Genomic DNA, 16,348 nt, shown 5'->3' on the forward strand with positions numbered 1-16,348 from the left:
GTAGAATTTTAAAATGCAATTTTGACCATCAAGATAAACTCATATTTCAATTTTGATCCTGAAAATGGTTCTAGGACATCGAAACTAGCTAGGGGTGCAATTTTTGTAGAATTCTAAGGAGTTTGAAAATTAGGTCAAAATGAGGTCGGAGGCTATAAAGGGGCCCAAGTGTCATTTTCAAATCATTTTGTCTTTTATGATTTTGTGAGAGCTTGTGAGTGGTTATGAGATCATCATGGCATTAGTGGGCATTCTAACTCATCGACATCATTTTGAGTGCAACTGGTTGCACAACGACTATGGGGCATTGGTAAGTAAAAACCTTTTCGTCATTTTTTCAATCTTTTGTTGTCTTTTTCACATGTTTTAAGGTTTTAAATGCAAAATATTATGTGATATTTTAAATGTATCACATGCGTACTTTATAGAATATCACATGATACATCGTGTTACAAAAATGTATTGCATGACTATTTTTAAATGTGTCATATGGGACATTACCCATTTGTCGCCTGGACTGGTACAAAATATTGCATGAAATAATAGTGTTGTACCACTTCAAAAAAAGCATCGCACGATACTATGCCAACATTTTTTATCGCCTGCATATAGGAAAACATATTACACAGCCTATTTTCATTATTTTTTTGTGTTGTGATCATGTTTTTGATTGTGTACTAATGTTTACATATTTTATGGTTGCAAGAGGTATTTCTGGAACTACTTATCAGAGCCCCAAAAGTGGTGGGGTTATGAGTTGTGCAACATTTGACAGATGATGAGAATGTTGTGATATCAGCCATTAGATTGAGATGGGTTATTCGAATGCCCCATATACAGGTGAACAATGGGAAACTGATTTCACTGGCTGAGCAGTGGCATAATGAGCATAATACCTTCCATCTACTGACTGAAGAGCCCTTGATTACATTGGAGGATGTATATCAAATTCTTCAAGTGCCATGCTATAGTGATCTCGTAAGTTGTATTCTTGATTGCTCTTGTCATGCTTTACACATTTTGATATATTGTGAGGGATACTAATGCTAAGTTTGGTTGAATGTCATAGGTGTACTATGATCAGACCCCAACAGAGGGGTGAGCCATGATGCAATAGTTGTTCCAGGATGTTACTATCCTAGACCAGCATCTAAGTTGGGAGTGACTCATTGATGAGTATGGAGTAGACTACCCTCTTCCCAACTTGTTATGTTCTCTAGTAGCATAGGCCTTGGTGACAGATAGGGGCCATAAGGGCTTCCCACTAGGATGGGGTCAATTGGTGGTGGATTTGATTGTACAGCCACACAGGATGACATGGGGCCCAGTTATTCTAGTAGATATGTACCATGAGCTCCATGAGGTAGTCTATCATGAGGGATACTCTTGGGCATGTAGAGTAGTACTAGCATAGATCTGAGCTTGGAAGCACATTGCTATGATCTAACCATGGGTGCAGCCATGGGAGCGGAGCTAGCCTTATATCTTTGGGTACACAAGATTTGCCCCACAGACTCATAGTGGGGATGTCGCATATTACTGGTGTATTTTTGATGAGTTGACCACTTTCACGTGGTGGCCCTACCTAATTGCCATAGGTGGTCAAATGCCTAGGAACTAGATTATATGAGGTATAGTAGGCCATTGGTAGGGAGGCATGCATATATTATAGAGTGATTTGTTATTAGCTAAGTATGGTAGCAGTTTGTGGAGTGATAGGTGATATCAGTGGAGACCACCACCTATGCTCATTTTCACTTAGATGAGGCATGGGGATTGTTGCCTATGCTGGATTATCACATAGTAGTACATGATGTGATAGCTCTAGTGTGGACTCCCTAGGATTATCACCCAAATGTGGTAGATGTAGGAGCAAACCTAACCTATCTATATGAGAGGTAGAGACATCCATTTCCTTGGTTTACAAAGTTTGATGTGCTATCTATAGCAAGGGGACATGGAGGAGGTGGGGGTGGGGGTGGAGGTGGAGGTGGAGGAGGGAGATGGTTGGAGATTGGGGAGTGTTCCTACTCTGGGAGGAGGAGGACATGGGAAAATGCTACTAGGGAGGAGGAGGAGTAGGAGGAGGTGCCTTTGAGGCAATAGTGAGTGGGATGAGCGAAGGTGCAGGCAAAGTAGCTAGCATAAGGGGATGATGACTAAGATGTGAGGATCTATTCTTTGAAGGTAGAGCTATAGGTAGTTCAGGTCACTATTGTAGTATGAGATTAGTAGCTTATGGATGAGCTAGCTCAGGGAGATGAGCTCTGTAGGGAGTGAGATATGGAAAGGAAAGAGGCATCACATCATGGTGCGTGTGCTGCCTATTATTATGTTTCCTATAGGGGTGTGGTACTGCCAAGGCAAGGACTTCCTGACTACTTAGAGTGGGTAGGTAGGTTAGAGGGTGAGATACATTTGCTAGATAGGAGATAGGCTCCAGCACCACGACCACCACTAGCTAGAGAGGGTGTAAGCCAATCATAGGCTAATTATGACAGTTTTGACATTTTTGATTGTAATCCATGTATTTTTGAGATGGATATCCAAATTTTGGATCTAATTTTTTTGTATATATGTAGTATGACACATTGGGATATATATATGGGATACTAGATTTTTGATCGACAGATTTGTGTACTTGTCTCAAATGGATGTTTCAATGTTATAGTTTTCATTTGATGTTTCAGTTTTAGTTTCTTTCTCATGTATGGTGTTGCTTGGATACTTATGTGTATATGCTCATGTATCTCTCTCATGTATGATGTTTTTAGCTCTCATGTGTATGATATAGGCTTATGCTTTTGAAAATATATGACACTTGGATAGATTGAATGTGATGTTTAGATTAACCCCTTGTGATGATAGGATAGCAAAGAAATGAAGCGAAAGATCAAGAAGATGAAAAAGAAATGATAAATAAGAAAGCAAAGAAAGATGTGAAAGCAGTTAGGTGATATGGCCGCAAAAAAGAATGAAGAGAGAGCTCTCCCCATATATAGGAATGCAAGACTAAACTAGAAAATGAACCTATAATACAAGCTAATATGCAATGTGGTTTACCAAAAAGAAACACATAACATTTACACTCTTATTTCATCATTTAGATTTGCCTTGATAAAAAATAACCATTAGATAAATTATGGAAAAATGCTAGAAAGGGGCCTCATAGTCTAGATGAATTTTTTTAGTTGATTACATTTGCTCCTCTTTGACTAATGTGTGATCAATCTAGGAATACATGACATCAAAGAATACATAATCCAAGTAGGCAGCAATAGATAGAGAGATCTAATTATGAAGAATGAAATGCAGAAAGAGATAGCAAATCCTGAATGTATAGTGTGATAGTGATAGTTCTGAACACTAAGATAGAGATGATATCAAAATTCAAGAAGAGTACTAACACCAAGAAAAGAAGATAGATCAAGAGAAAAATAGATAATTGTAGAAGAAAGAAATTTGCAACAATGATAGAATATTCATGCCCCCTCAGAATTGAAATCAAAATGAGATAGAGGAGATGAATAAATAAGCTAGATTTGATCAATTTACAACAAAGAAAAATTCATGATGATAGATAAGGAATTAAGACCAATGAGTGACCACCAAGCAATGAAGATATGTCCCAGTTTGACTAACTTTGACCAAGAAAGATAAAGCATAAGAATTAGGTCAAAGAAAGAAGAAATATGAAATGAGATGAAATAGTAATGAAAGCAAAGAGTGGAAGAGAATAGAAATGATGAAGAAATGAAGAAATGATGATTTCCCCAAAAAAGATTCAAAAATTAAGCCTGAATAGGTCAGCCAACAATGTAGAAGAAAGAAGAAATTTTTGACTAGCAAAATGAAGCCAAATTTGGATTTTGATCCCAAAAATGGATCTAGGATGTCAAGATTAGAAAAGATAGGTCAAAAGCATAGATGAGATGGTAAGATAGAAAAGAAGAGATAAGATAAGATCAAGAAGAGGTAAGAAAATGATGAACATAGTTAGTTGAGACATCCATGAAAGATAAAGAAGAGACATCTCTCAACGTGAAAAATGCAAAGCTAAGCTAGAATGAACCCTAGAATGCAAGCTAGTATGAAAAGGTGCAATTGCAAGGGTTACATAAGTAGGTCCTATTTTTTTTATCATCGAGCTTTATTAGGGACATCAAAAGATCATACAATCATCACTAGCATGAACTATGAGGATATGAATATGATTTATATCAGATAGGTTCCCTAAGTTTAATAAAGCAAGATTACACTTGTACCAATGCATAAACACTAGGATAACCCTTGGGTGTAGTCTTGCAAATATAGACAAGGATGGTATGTTTTAGGTCCAAAGTCATGTCAAGTAGGATAAGCATGAATTCTTTAAACTCTATCGACAAATAAAGTATACCCACAAGAAAAAATCAAGAAAACATACTCCATGCCACTAGTCTTCTATTCCATCACATCACCAAAAGACTATTAGTGAGGGAACATATAGTAAAGAAATCATCATAGGAAACACACAAAGTAGATAAAGATTAGCATACCTTAGTCATTTAAGTGTGTAAGTGCATTAGTGTAAGTCACTTGGCCATTTCTTCAAGACTTGATTCTAATAGTGAGAAATATTGCAACATCAGAGATCATAGGTAAACTAACTCAAAAGTTTTGAGAAACACTATTCTGTGAGTTGTTAAAGAAACCCTAATGCACAAGAATACCTTGATAGGCTAAGTAGTGATGCCCTTGAGATGAGGACAAGAAAAAATTCCAAGCTAGGAAATATGTTGCAAAGTGAGTTATTAAGACTAATAGACATAGGTGCAAGGGTCTCAAGTAGTGCCTATTTCCAGCTTTTCACCACTTGGTAGATTTTTTCATGACTTTTTTCATTTTTTTGGTGATACATCAAAGTTCCTATTGCTAGGTTTTCACTAAGATGATCATTTTTTAAATACATTTTTTTTATTTTTTAAGGATTTTTTCAGCATCATATATGATTTTTAGGATTTTTTAGAATGATTTAGAGATCACTAGTTCTCAAGCAAGATCATATCATTTTGTCCCAATGACTAGCAAGGTATAGGACATGATGGAGAAACAAGCTAGTGGATAAGTATAGATGGATAAGAAAGGAGTATGAAGCAAGTGAAAGTGATCCTTAAGGACTGACTCCTCACAAGTACCCAAGCTAGGGAAAGAGGTGAAATAGTGAGGTAAAGTATGTTGTGGATAAGAAATGGAAGTAATGAGCAAGATAGCATGTAGGATAAGCAGTGAAGCCAACAAGTGAGATAGCATGAAGCTTATAGTCCAAAATAGTAGCCATGTCAAGAGACCTATGAGAACCATGTTTTATTTATTCTGATTAAGTCCAAGGGGTCAACCAAATAGGACAATGATGGGATAGAGAAATAAGAATAAAGCTCAAGATGGAGGCTATGAGTGAATGAGAAAGCACAATAGAGAATCTCATGGATAAGATAGACAATATGCAAAGATAGCTCAACATTGTCAAGATCAAAGAGAGAAGAGGGAATAGATGGATGATGGAAGAATTATGCATGATGCTTGCTTATAGGTTTTCATCATGGTACTTATCTGATGTGCCACAAGAAGTAGTTTTCACCGTAGGATGAATTTATTTGTCTTTACTTTTGCTAACAAGGTACCACAAGAAGTGGTTTTCACCAAGGCACATTTTTATTTTTGGAATTTTTAGAAATAGGTGAAGCTTTTTTTTTTCAACTTAGATAATGCTCTTATAGGAAGGATAAGTCATGATAAGCTAAGACCATAGATAAGTATGCTCAAAGATGCTGATAGGGTGATGGAAGGGAGATGATAGTAGGAAGAGTATATGGAGGATAAGAGTTCATGTATAGAAAGTAAGTGTAAGCTTTAGAGGATTTCATGAGGGTAGCTGAAATATTGGGAAAAATCAACATTGACACACACTTTGAAGGGTATTGGAATGATGGAGGAATGATGGATGAAATATCTTGAGGTTTAGATATATGAGGTGGTAGAAGAGATTTGGAAAAAAGTGGAGTGGAAGGCTTTGGAATATTTTTAGGAAGATTTTTGGAAGAAGATGGAATGGAAGCCTTTGAAAGCTTGAATGTTAACTTTTATTTCTTTTCAATGTTCAAGTCTTTGAAGAGAGATTTGGGAATCCATATAACTTTAGATTTTCCATTGGATACTTCAGAATACATTTCTTCAATAATGGGTCTAGGAACCCATATTTTCTTTGATTTAGCTTTTTTAATAGAGGACCTTTGTGGTCTCTTAAATTTCTTCTATTCATTCATATGTTGATTAGATGGGACATAGCGATCTTCATTTTTCAATGGATTCTTATGTTTATTCTCACTTCCTAAGGACTTGGGATTTGTGGATGAATAAGGATGATATGACTAGTTTAAATGGATACATGGGTGAAAATTCATAAAGGATGAGTGTCTTTGTTGATCTTGAGGTATGATGGGAGAGGTAGGAGTGGAAACTGTAGGAAATGAAGGAACATGGATAGTGAAAATGGATATCAACATCTTTAGAGTGAGCGACATAGTCAAATCCATCATTAGACACATGAGTAGCTTTGATAGGAACAACATTTTTAATAGGAGCACTTGAAGCTTGAGCACAATTTTGAAGTGGATATGGAGAAGTAGAACATGAGGGGACACTTTGATCTTGAAAAGTAGCTTTGGATAGCATAGGAAGAGAAATTTTCTCATAATTTCTAGTAAGCTCAAGGGAGATAATGGAAGTGGTATCTTCATAATACTTGGGGGATGGAAAAGACATAGGATATGAAGTGGTGAAATTTTGAAGGAGATAAAGGGTGATTGATCTTGATCTTTCTTGACAGTTATAGATTTTTATTTTTGAGAGTCCTCTTGACATGGAGCCACTTTTAAGGAAAAGGGAGAATTAAGAGTTAATGGAGTAGTGCTTGGATATTTAGGCTTAGTAGCATGGAAAAGGTTTGTAGCCAAGTGAAAGTTAGCTTGATTTTCTTTTAGAGGTAGCCCTTGAGAATAGTCATAGTGTACATGAAAATCATTAGGTTCTTTATTTGATAGAGGCATGTTGAAAGATTTGAAGTGTTGGGAGGTGCATGAGTGTTGGAAGAAGTGGAGGTATCAAGGAAACCATCACTTGACATAGGTTCATTAATATGATCTTTCTTAAGAAAAGTATCCTCATCACACGAGTCATTAGAGGTATCAATAATCCCATTATCAATAATATCTTGGATTTTACATTTTAACTCAATGCAATCTGAAGTGCTATGCTCATTATGTTGATTATAAGCACAATAGATATCCAATAATGGGTTTCCATATGAGCTAGACTTAGGTAATGTGATGAGCTTGGTGCCAAGAAGTGTTTCAAAGTTTCATCATAAGAATCTTCCAAGGGAGAAAAAGTTCTATCAAAACTATATCTAGAGTCCTTTTTTTGTTTCTCAAGTGAATGGTATGCATCCATGTCTTTATCATTGTCTTGGTCAAAGATAGGTCCATCATGATATCTTGGAATAGGCTCAAAGGAAGTACCACTTTGTTTCTCTCTAAGGAGCTTTAGATCTAGAAGATGAAGACATTTGATGCCATGGAGTAGAATATGTAAAACTTGAAGAAGATGAACCATGTGTATGTAAAGGTCTTAAGGGAGATTAATTTAAGAATGAACTATTCTCCTCTAATATTTTCTCAAGTTTAGACTTCATTTCTATCATATGTTTAGAGAGATGAAGGTAAGAAAGATTGTTTGTCTCTTCTAGTTCTTTGTATCGAGCATGTAGATCTTGAAACTATTTAGTGACATGGAGGATATTATGATCATCTAGATTTGGTTGAGGTTTGGTAGCACAAGGTTTGAATGCCATAGTGGTAGATAGATAATCAAGCCTAAAGGAGACTAGAGGAAGCTAATAAGGTGACACAAGATAACTTGAGGTCCAAACTAAAGATGTAGAGTGTTCACTTTCCAAAATAGTAAAGATAGAATAAAGTGAATTTTAAAGAAAGTGTCCAAGAAACTTACAAAACTAGTAACTCAAGTCAAGATCTAGGAAAGAATCCAAATAGCCAAGTAGATAGAGCAAGTGGGGTGACAAGTGAACAACTTTCCCAACCTAAGAGTGTAGTCAAGAAAACAAGGTAACCATTTCAGCAAAAAGATTACTAGCAAGTGGACATAGACCATGAAGATAGAAAGACCAAGAGAACTAAGACCAAAGAGTCACTTTAAGCATGTTCAAGAAATAGAGACATAGAAAAGAAAAATAAAATGATGAGACTCCCCTTAGTAAGCAACACAAGAAAAATGTTAAGACTTGATGCTTTGACTTGGTTGACAAAGTTTGACAATAGCTGATAGCATAGAAAGTTTGATGTTCAAAAGCAATTTCTTTCCAAGCAAGATAGTGACACATGGAGTAGTCTTCAAAAAATTAAGCAAGGGACAAAGAAACCTTGCATGATCCAAGCGTATGTGAGATCTTAAAATAAATCCCTAGAACTATCACCATTTGTATGTTCAATAGATTTCCATAGGTCTAGCACATTCGAGAACACATCAATCAATATCTACCTAAAAGTCATGGTTCATTACTCAATAACATGGCCCACGCTTGATGCTCCTTTTCCTTACACTGAGTGGTTTTCCACAAGAGATATTAGCTTTGTCAGGGAAGTGCCATAAGCACAACCAAAGGAATACAAATGGTGAGTGTAAAATCTTGGGGTGATCCAGGTAGTCCACTAGGATTAATCCTTGCACCAAAAAGTTGAGTAGCAAAATAGGGTAGCTACTAACTTAGGGTATTTATAAAGGGATTTCATTCATAATGTTTCTCTTGCATCCAATTAAGGGACACCCCAACTCGCAGTGGATAATAGACCTTGCGGTCATAAGAGCACCTTAAGTGGTCTTGCTTAGTGATCTCCTTATGGTGAAAATCCCATAAGAGATCACACTAAGAAAAGCTAAACACTACGTCTACCAAGGTTTTGTGTCCTTGATAGCCTTGAGTTTATAATGGGTTGGAAGAGCTAGGAAATTTTCCTGTCCCCACTTGGGTTGTTACTCTCAGGTTGTTCAATAGTAGGCTCTCTAAAGGATGCTAACTACCAAAAAATGGATCCACTCTCAAGGGTCAAGATTTTTGATTCACCTCAAGGGTGAAGATAATACTCTCCTACCTGAATTGCTTCTCCCAAACATGCTAGAAGATTCAATTATCTTCTTGCTTTCAAAATCCAAATGTGGTTCAATATTTTTGATTCACCACAAGGGTGAAGAGCATACTCTCCTAGCACTAAAGAACCTCAATCACAAGTTTAATGTTTCTATGAAATGAAAGAAATTAGTAGAGTGCCACACATGGAATAAAAGAAATACAAGAAAGATCGATTTTTATGCTTTGGGTAGCCCTACAAACAATCATTAGTAGCCCTTGCGCATTTGAAGCTTTGACATGTGTTATTTTTAGCAATGAAAATGAGAAACTCCCTGCAAAGCAACAAAGGTTAGGGCATAACAACCAAGTAAGACCTGCAATAAAAAGTGGTCAGTTGCTTCAAAGATCCAAGTTATCTTCCAACCAAGTGTATGCAAAGAAAGTACAAGCTAATCACAAATGCTCTCATTTTTACTCTTTGCTTTTGACCTAGTCAATAAGACTGGACTTTTTTTTCTATGATTTTAGATTCAAAAATAGAAATGAAAAGAAGAGACCCTTGCTAAAAATGAGAGAGATTTCCAAAAATACAAGAAATTCAAAAAAATCTCTTCATTTGTGCCCTAGGGACCCCTTTTTGTCAAAACAGACCAAATTTATCAAATCAAGTTTCTGATCCTTAATATGACCTCAAGATTGAAAAAACAAAGAAAGTACCCCCTGTAGAATTCAATTTCTTTTTAAAAATGTAAGGTTTTCCAAAAAAGTCACTGATTCATGACCAAAAATGACTGCTTATGAAAAATAAATAAGATTTCATAACTAATGCAAAGCAAGTCAAAATGATCTAAAAATTGGACTGACACATAGCCAACTTGCAAAACAAATTTCAGAATCAAAATCCAAGTCATTTATGAGATATGATCAATTCTTCAAAAACCTAAGGTTTTGGCTTTCAAACCAATCTGCATATGGGTTATCCTTAAAACCAAAGTGAGAACTCTACAAAACTACTTTAGATCCAATATGTTGTTGTAAACAATTAGAAATAAGAAATGAAAGCAAATAGAGCTAAAAACTTGATTCGAGCCCTACGGTGGGCACCAAATATGTACACTAAAAAATTGCACTTCTCTAAACCCTTCTATCTAAGATATTTCATAGATTGGAAAGCTTGAATGGCAACTTAGAGCTCCCTAGCCATGGAGTGTAAGAGGCATACAAATAAGCATAAAGAGAGCTCTTAGCTAAGCCTTAGGAATGTAGCCCTTGCTAGTAAACCATGAGATGGAAGATTCTTTAAACAAGAGCAAGAATGCTAGTGTAAAATAATTCTTGAGTATGTAATGCAAAAATGAAAGTAAGCTAAGATGAAATGCACAATGCAACTAAGCTAAAAAAATGAAAGTGTTACACCCATGCCAATTAAACTATGTGATCTTATGCTATTGCAAAGGAACTACATTAACATGCAACTATGCTAGTGTGTGGTGGAATGAGAGAATGAAGAAAATAAGTGGAAGTTCTCCTCAAAGCTCCAAGAAACCTATCAAAAAACCTACAACATAAAAATATTCAAATGGTAGATCCTTTGAGGGGGAAAGCTCTCTCTCTTTTTAAGCCATGTAGATGGTAGAGATCAAGATGAAGATGGTGGATGATCAACAATGGAATTCAAAAAAGAGGAGTTATCCATGTGCACACACAAAGTCAACCAATAGAATATAAGTTAATTTTTCATATAAGACAAAAGTCACAAAGCCTTTTTTCTTTTAATTAGAAAATTAGAAAATGAGTTTATGTGTGCACTTTAAGTGGGTTAGAAGAATGGGGTCTTTTATTTAATTAAAAGAGGTTATCTTCTTTTAATCAAATAATGGACTTATGATAGCATATTGAAACTATAGATTATAATCAAATCAATTTATTATTAGCAACTTGGTCTAGGTAATTGATTAATTAAATTTAGCCAAAATGCTGAGAAGGGGGCTAATAGTCTAGATGACCATTTTTGGATGATTACAATTGGCTCTGAATAGACCTCACTTCAAAAGAATGCAATATTTGGGTTGTTGATTCCCATGTGGTTTTTCCCTTTAGAGGGTTTCCACATTAAAATATCAATGTCAAATGTATGATTTCTTATGTGTTGCACATTGATTTTCATATTATTTACTTATTGATGCAACTTGGTATAAGCTAAGTTATAGCTCTGATATTCAGTAAAGTAATGGACAATATGATAATAGTTTGATGCTAAAAGGTTATAAGTTTGATTTGAGAAGATGAATGTGGTTGTTGAATTATTGTTATGACAATTTATGAAGTTTAAATTGGTACTGATTTTTGAAAGGCATGGAGGATAACTAGATATAATTGATTCCACCCTCCTCCCTTTAAGTTATCTAACACATGGATCCATCAAGTATATATGATGAAAGAAATCCAAAATATGTTATTCATTTGTAAGTCTTGTGATTTTATCTTCAAATATTCAGCCAATGATATTGTGATTTTCATAATCAACTTACATATTCATTCTTATGTCTTATGAAATGTTGTTGGGTTGAGATAATGGGTGTTGCACACATTGCATACTTTATTGTTATATTTTATTATTTTATTTTATTATGTAATGTTGCACCTAGGAGAACCTAGATGGACATGCAACATGCAAATATTCCCATAGGATATACTTGATAAGTTTTATTATAACATTGTGATAATATTTGATGTAATTATTTAATATTGGGAAAAAGAATTAAATTTCCAATGGTAAATGTGGGGTCAATGGGTTAGGTAGCACATGGTTTATGTAATACCACTTGGTGGTTTCATGGGACTTGCTACTATATAAGAAACCACAAGGGTAGTTATAGAGACAAGACAAAAGGGAAAAAGGCAAGAGTTGAGCAAGACAAGGTTTGACAGGTTAGCCAAGGAAGCATTTGTTAAGGTTGAAAGAATGGCATGGGATGTGTGGATTCATGCTTGTTCACATGGATTTATTGGTTATGGATATTTCTTTGAAGGCTTCCATGGTTGTATTGCAATGGTGTTTTTGTTGAATAATACATGGTGATGGATACTTTTGGAGACTAGGTTTTTTACCTCGTCAAGGGTTTCACAGGATATATCTTGTGTCACATTTTTGTGGGTATGTTGGCTATCCTCTTGCATGTGGATTTGAATTACATATTTATTTTAGATTTATTATAGGTTATGTGGAAATGATTATATTTTTCTATGCAAGTTTCCTTACAAGTGGTATCAAAGCTATTGTTTTATTGTTGTAACCCTAGATTAAATCCATGGGAATGCATGAGAGGATAAAAGAAATGGCAAGATATATGAGTTTGTAGATTATTTATTGCACATATAATGATTTTGGGTTTGCTATTATGATGGAATTTTGGTATATTTTGGGCATGTGAAATTGTTGGTCAAAAGAGTTTTTTGGATGTTTTATTTAAATGAAGGTTTTAGGGGAGAGCTTGCAAAAATGACCTCCTAGGTAAAAACTTACATCACCATTGGATTCAGGTTGGTTTTTTCATAAATTTTGATATATAATATGCTCTATTTTGGCCACGTGAAGAGAAAATGCAAAAGGTTTATAGTTTCAACCCATGATGGTCATCAAATTTAATCTCGTCAGAATTTTTGTCACAAAAAAAAGCAATGAAGATGGTAAAAAGACTATCTTAGTAAAAATGCCATAACTTTCTCTCAAGATATTAGATTTCAAACTTTTTATAGGTGTTGGAAAAATAATTCAGAGCACTAAAAATTGGTGTAGGTTTAATTATATGATTTTAAAATTTTGTCAAGTTTTAAGAGCCTGAAAGTCAGATGTTATTTATTTTGAGGATAGATTAGGGCATAACTTGGGCATACAAAGTCAGATTTTAGACTTCAAGTAGTCAATGGAAACCTCTTGGAGAGATTTACACATTGGTACAAATTTGGTGCATGTTTGGCATGATTTATTTGGTGATATAATGATTTGAATGGTTAATGATATATATTGACTATGGTAACATTATGAGTTTATGACATTGTATATTTTGGAGATTTGGATTTGATGTCATTATACACAGTTCATATTCCAGATTGGTCTTGTGATGATGTGATTATTGATGTTTGATTTGAATATGTATGGTGACTTTTTCGGTTTACAAGTTGTGCAATGTTGTAAGTAGTCTATACTTACATGTTGCATTTATGCCTTGGATATGGATTGTCTTTGTCCATTGATCCTTTATTATTGATGCATATTTAGATTGGTGGCATAGATTTGGGTAGTCTATGCACTAAGTCAAATGATTTTCTAATATTTTCTTCATGTAGAAGGGATGATATGTTGTTACTAGGGATAGTCATGATGGAGGATTGTGGTTGCCTATTTTATGTTGACAGATTGCACACTCAATTCATGGATGTAATCATGTTGTTATGGATTTTGGCACGACATGATTAGATATATAGGTACATCCTTGATGATGATTGGTTTGGATTCTTGATTTGGTTATGGTGGTATATCTTCTTGGTTGAGGATCATGGTTATTGAGTTTCTTTTGAGGAGCTCATGATGTGCACTTTGAGTTCTTTGATGGTTTGATGCATTGGTTGATTCTCATGGTTAGAGGATATTTTTTTCATAATTATGTCATGGATAGCTTAGATACATAGTTTAGTGAGATCTTGTGACAGTGATGAGGTGGTAGTATGGGGATCAGTTCCTAGTTTGGTTTGTATCTTCTTGGTTTCACTTGGTATTGAGACTTTGGTTGTGTGTAGACCTGGAGGATCTTCATGTAGGAGATGGATGTTATGATGTCATGGGTGACTTGGCACCATGTTTGAGTGGGAGTTTTTGGTGTTGATATATTTATTGAGTGTTTGTAGATGTTGGAGGTTTGTCCTAGATCTTATTTCTGTAGAATCATCTTTGACATTTGCATGGTGTACTTGGTTATCTTCATGGTGTATGAAGATGGTTTTCTTCATGATGTGTGGAGATGGTTTCATCTTGAGCACTCACAAGGTTCTTGGTAAAGGTGTGATTTATGCTTTCATTTGACATATTATCTGTGGTGTTAGGATAGTTTCATTATTATGTCATGGTATACTCTTGATACACATTTAGAGTTTTGACATGTTATAGTATGTTCATATGGAGCACATTATCTCTTTGATTGAGATGGTTTTGATCATGTTGTCATGTGTTTCTAAGACCATGGTTGGAACTTTGATATTCATATTAGTTTAGTTTCTTGGTATTGAGTACATTAATTATTTGCTAGATACTTCATGATAGTGCTATGTTGCATTTGGATTTGGAATGGATTTATTGGTTACATGTGCTAATGGATACTTAGAGATGGTGGTGATGCTGATTTCTCTTGGAATAGAGAAGTATTTCTTGGGGCAGTTGTTTGGTATTAGTGAGAAGTATGAGGGGCATTCACCTGATATGGACTTGAGAGGAGATTATTCTTAGATGAGTCTTGGTTGGAGACTTGGATATCTCGATAAGAATTCTCATTCCCCGCTCTTGGTCTACTTGGAAGTTAATGCTTGAGAGGTATAGCTCATTGTTTCTATTAGGTGTATTATGTTTATGCTTGTCTTTCATAGATATGGATCCTGAACTATGGTACATGAGTGAGTCTTAGAGGGTTCATTTGAGAGATTGTTTAGCATTGGTTATCTTCATGTGCATATGGTGTTGTTATGTTGGTTGAGTTTTGGAGATGGTTTTATATTGGGAATATTTCTTGGATTAGGAATGGTTATTCCTTGGTTTAGGAATGTTTTATGAGTTTGATCTTCTTGTGAGAGGCTTGCATCCATAATTAGTTATATGGTATGGTTCGGGTGTTGTTGTGGCTTCTTTGTTGGGGTTTTATGGAGGAGATCTTACTTGGCATAGTTTACATCCAAAAGTGTATGTAGAAGGACATGATACAAGCTATGATTTGCATGGTTTCTCTTTGGTTTTGGTTATCTTCGTAGATGCTCAGTTTCATTTAGATTGGATTTGAAATTAGTTGGAGATTTTGATAACTAGTTTATGTTCATGTATGTGACAGATGCCATGATTATTCCTTTATCTTTTTCTTTTTTTGTTTGTGGAGAACTTGGGAGAGTGTTGGAGACTTGTTATGAGAGTTGTTCTTGTAGATTAATGGTTTATGTATTGTAGATATCCTTGATACTACATGGATTCACTTGTGTAAGATGTTGTGAGTGGATTGGTTACATATTTGACATTATCTTTTATAGTAGGAGGTTCTTGGCATATATGTGATAGGTATTGCTCTTGAGGCTTGTGATTGTAGGTTACAGATTGGATATGTTGATGATATGAGATTCACTTGGTGTACCTTTCAATGTATGGATAGTTATATGTGTTAGCACCTATTGTGGGTGTTATTTCAGCTATGGATATTTGACAACTATGGATACATATGATTACCTTTGGATCAAGTGTTTGTGCTTGACATCTACAATTGATACATAATTTTATGATCTTCTAATGTGATAGGTTGGGTGGCTTTCTCTTTGGATGGATTTTATGTATGTCTGGTGGAAGTGGCATAATAGGAGGTGGGATCATCCATGTTTGAGATGTTGGATACTTTGATTATGATGCAAGTACTAGGATAGAGGACTTTGTTTACTTTGATCCATGATGGTGGATGTGCTAAGAGGGATTATTTCTTGTTCATTTATGTGGCTACTGATTGACCCTATGTAATGTATGGAACAAGTGGGAGATTGTTGAGATAATTAGTGCTGAATACATTGCATAATATTTTTATATTGTATTATTTTATTTTACTATGTAATGTTGCACCTAGGAGAACCTAGATGAACATGCAACATGTAAAGATTCTTGTGGGATATACTTGATAAGTTGTATTGTAACATGATGATAATATTTTAGGTAATTATTTAACATTGGGAAAAAAAATAAAATTTTCAATATTAAATGTGGGGTCAATGGGTTAGGTAGCACATGGTTTTAGCACATAGTTTATATAATACCACTTGGTGGTTTTGTGGGACTTTCTACTATATAAGAAACCACAAGGGTAGTTGTACAAATAAGACAAAAGGGAAAATGGAAAAAGGCAAGAGTCAAGCAAGATAAGG

Source organism: Cupressus sempervirens, chromosome 3 (genome assembly GCF_028749045.1).
Source record: "Cupressus sempervirens isolate cs-2001-9-10 chromosome 3, ASM2874904v1, whole genome shotgun sequence".
Lineage (NCBI taxonomy): Eukaryota > Viridiplantae > Streptophyta > Pinopsida > Cupressales > Cupressaceae > Cupressus > Cupressus sempervirens.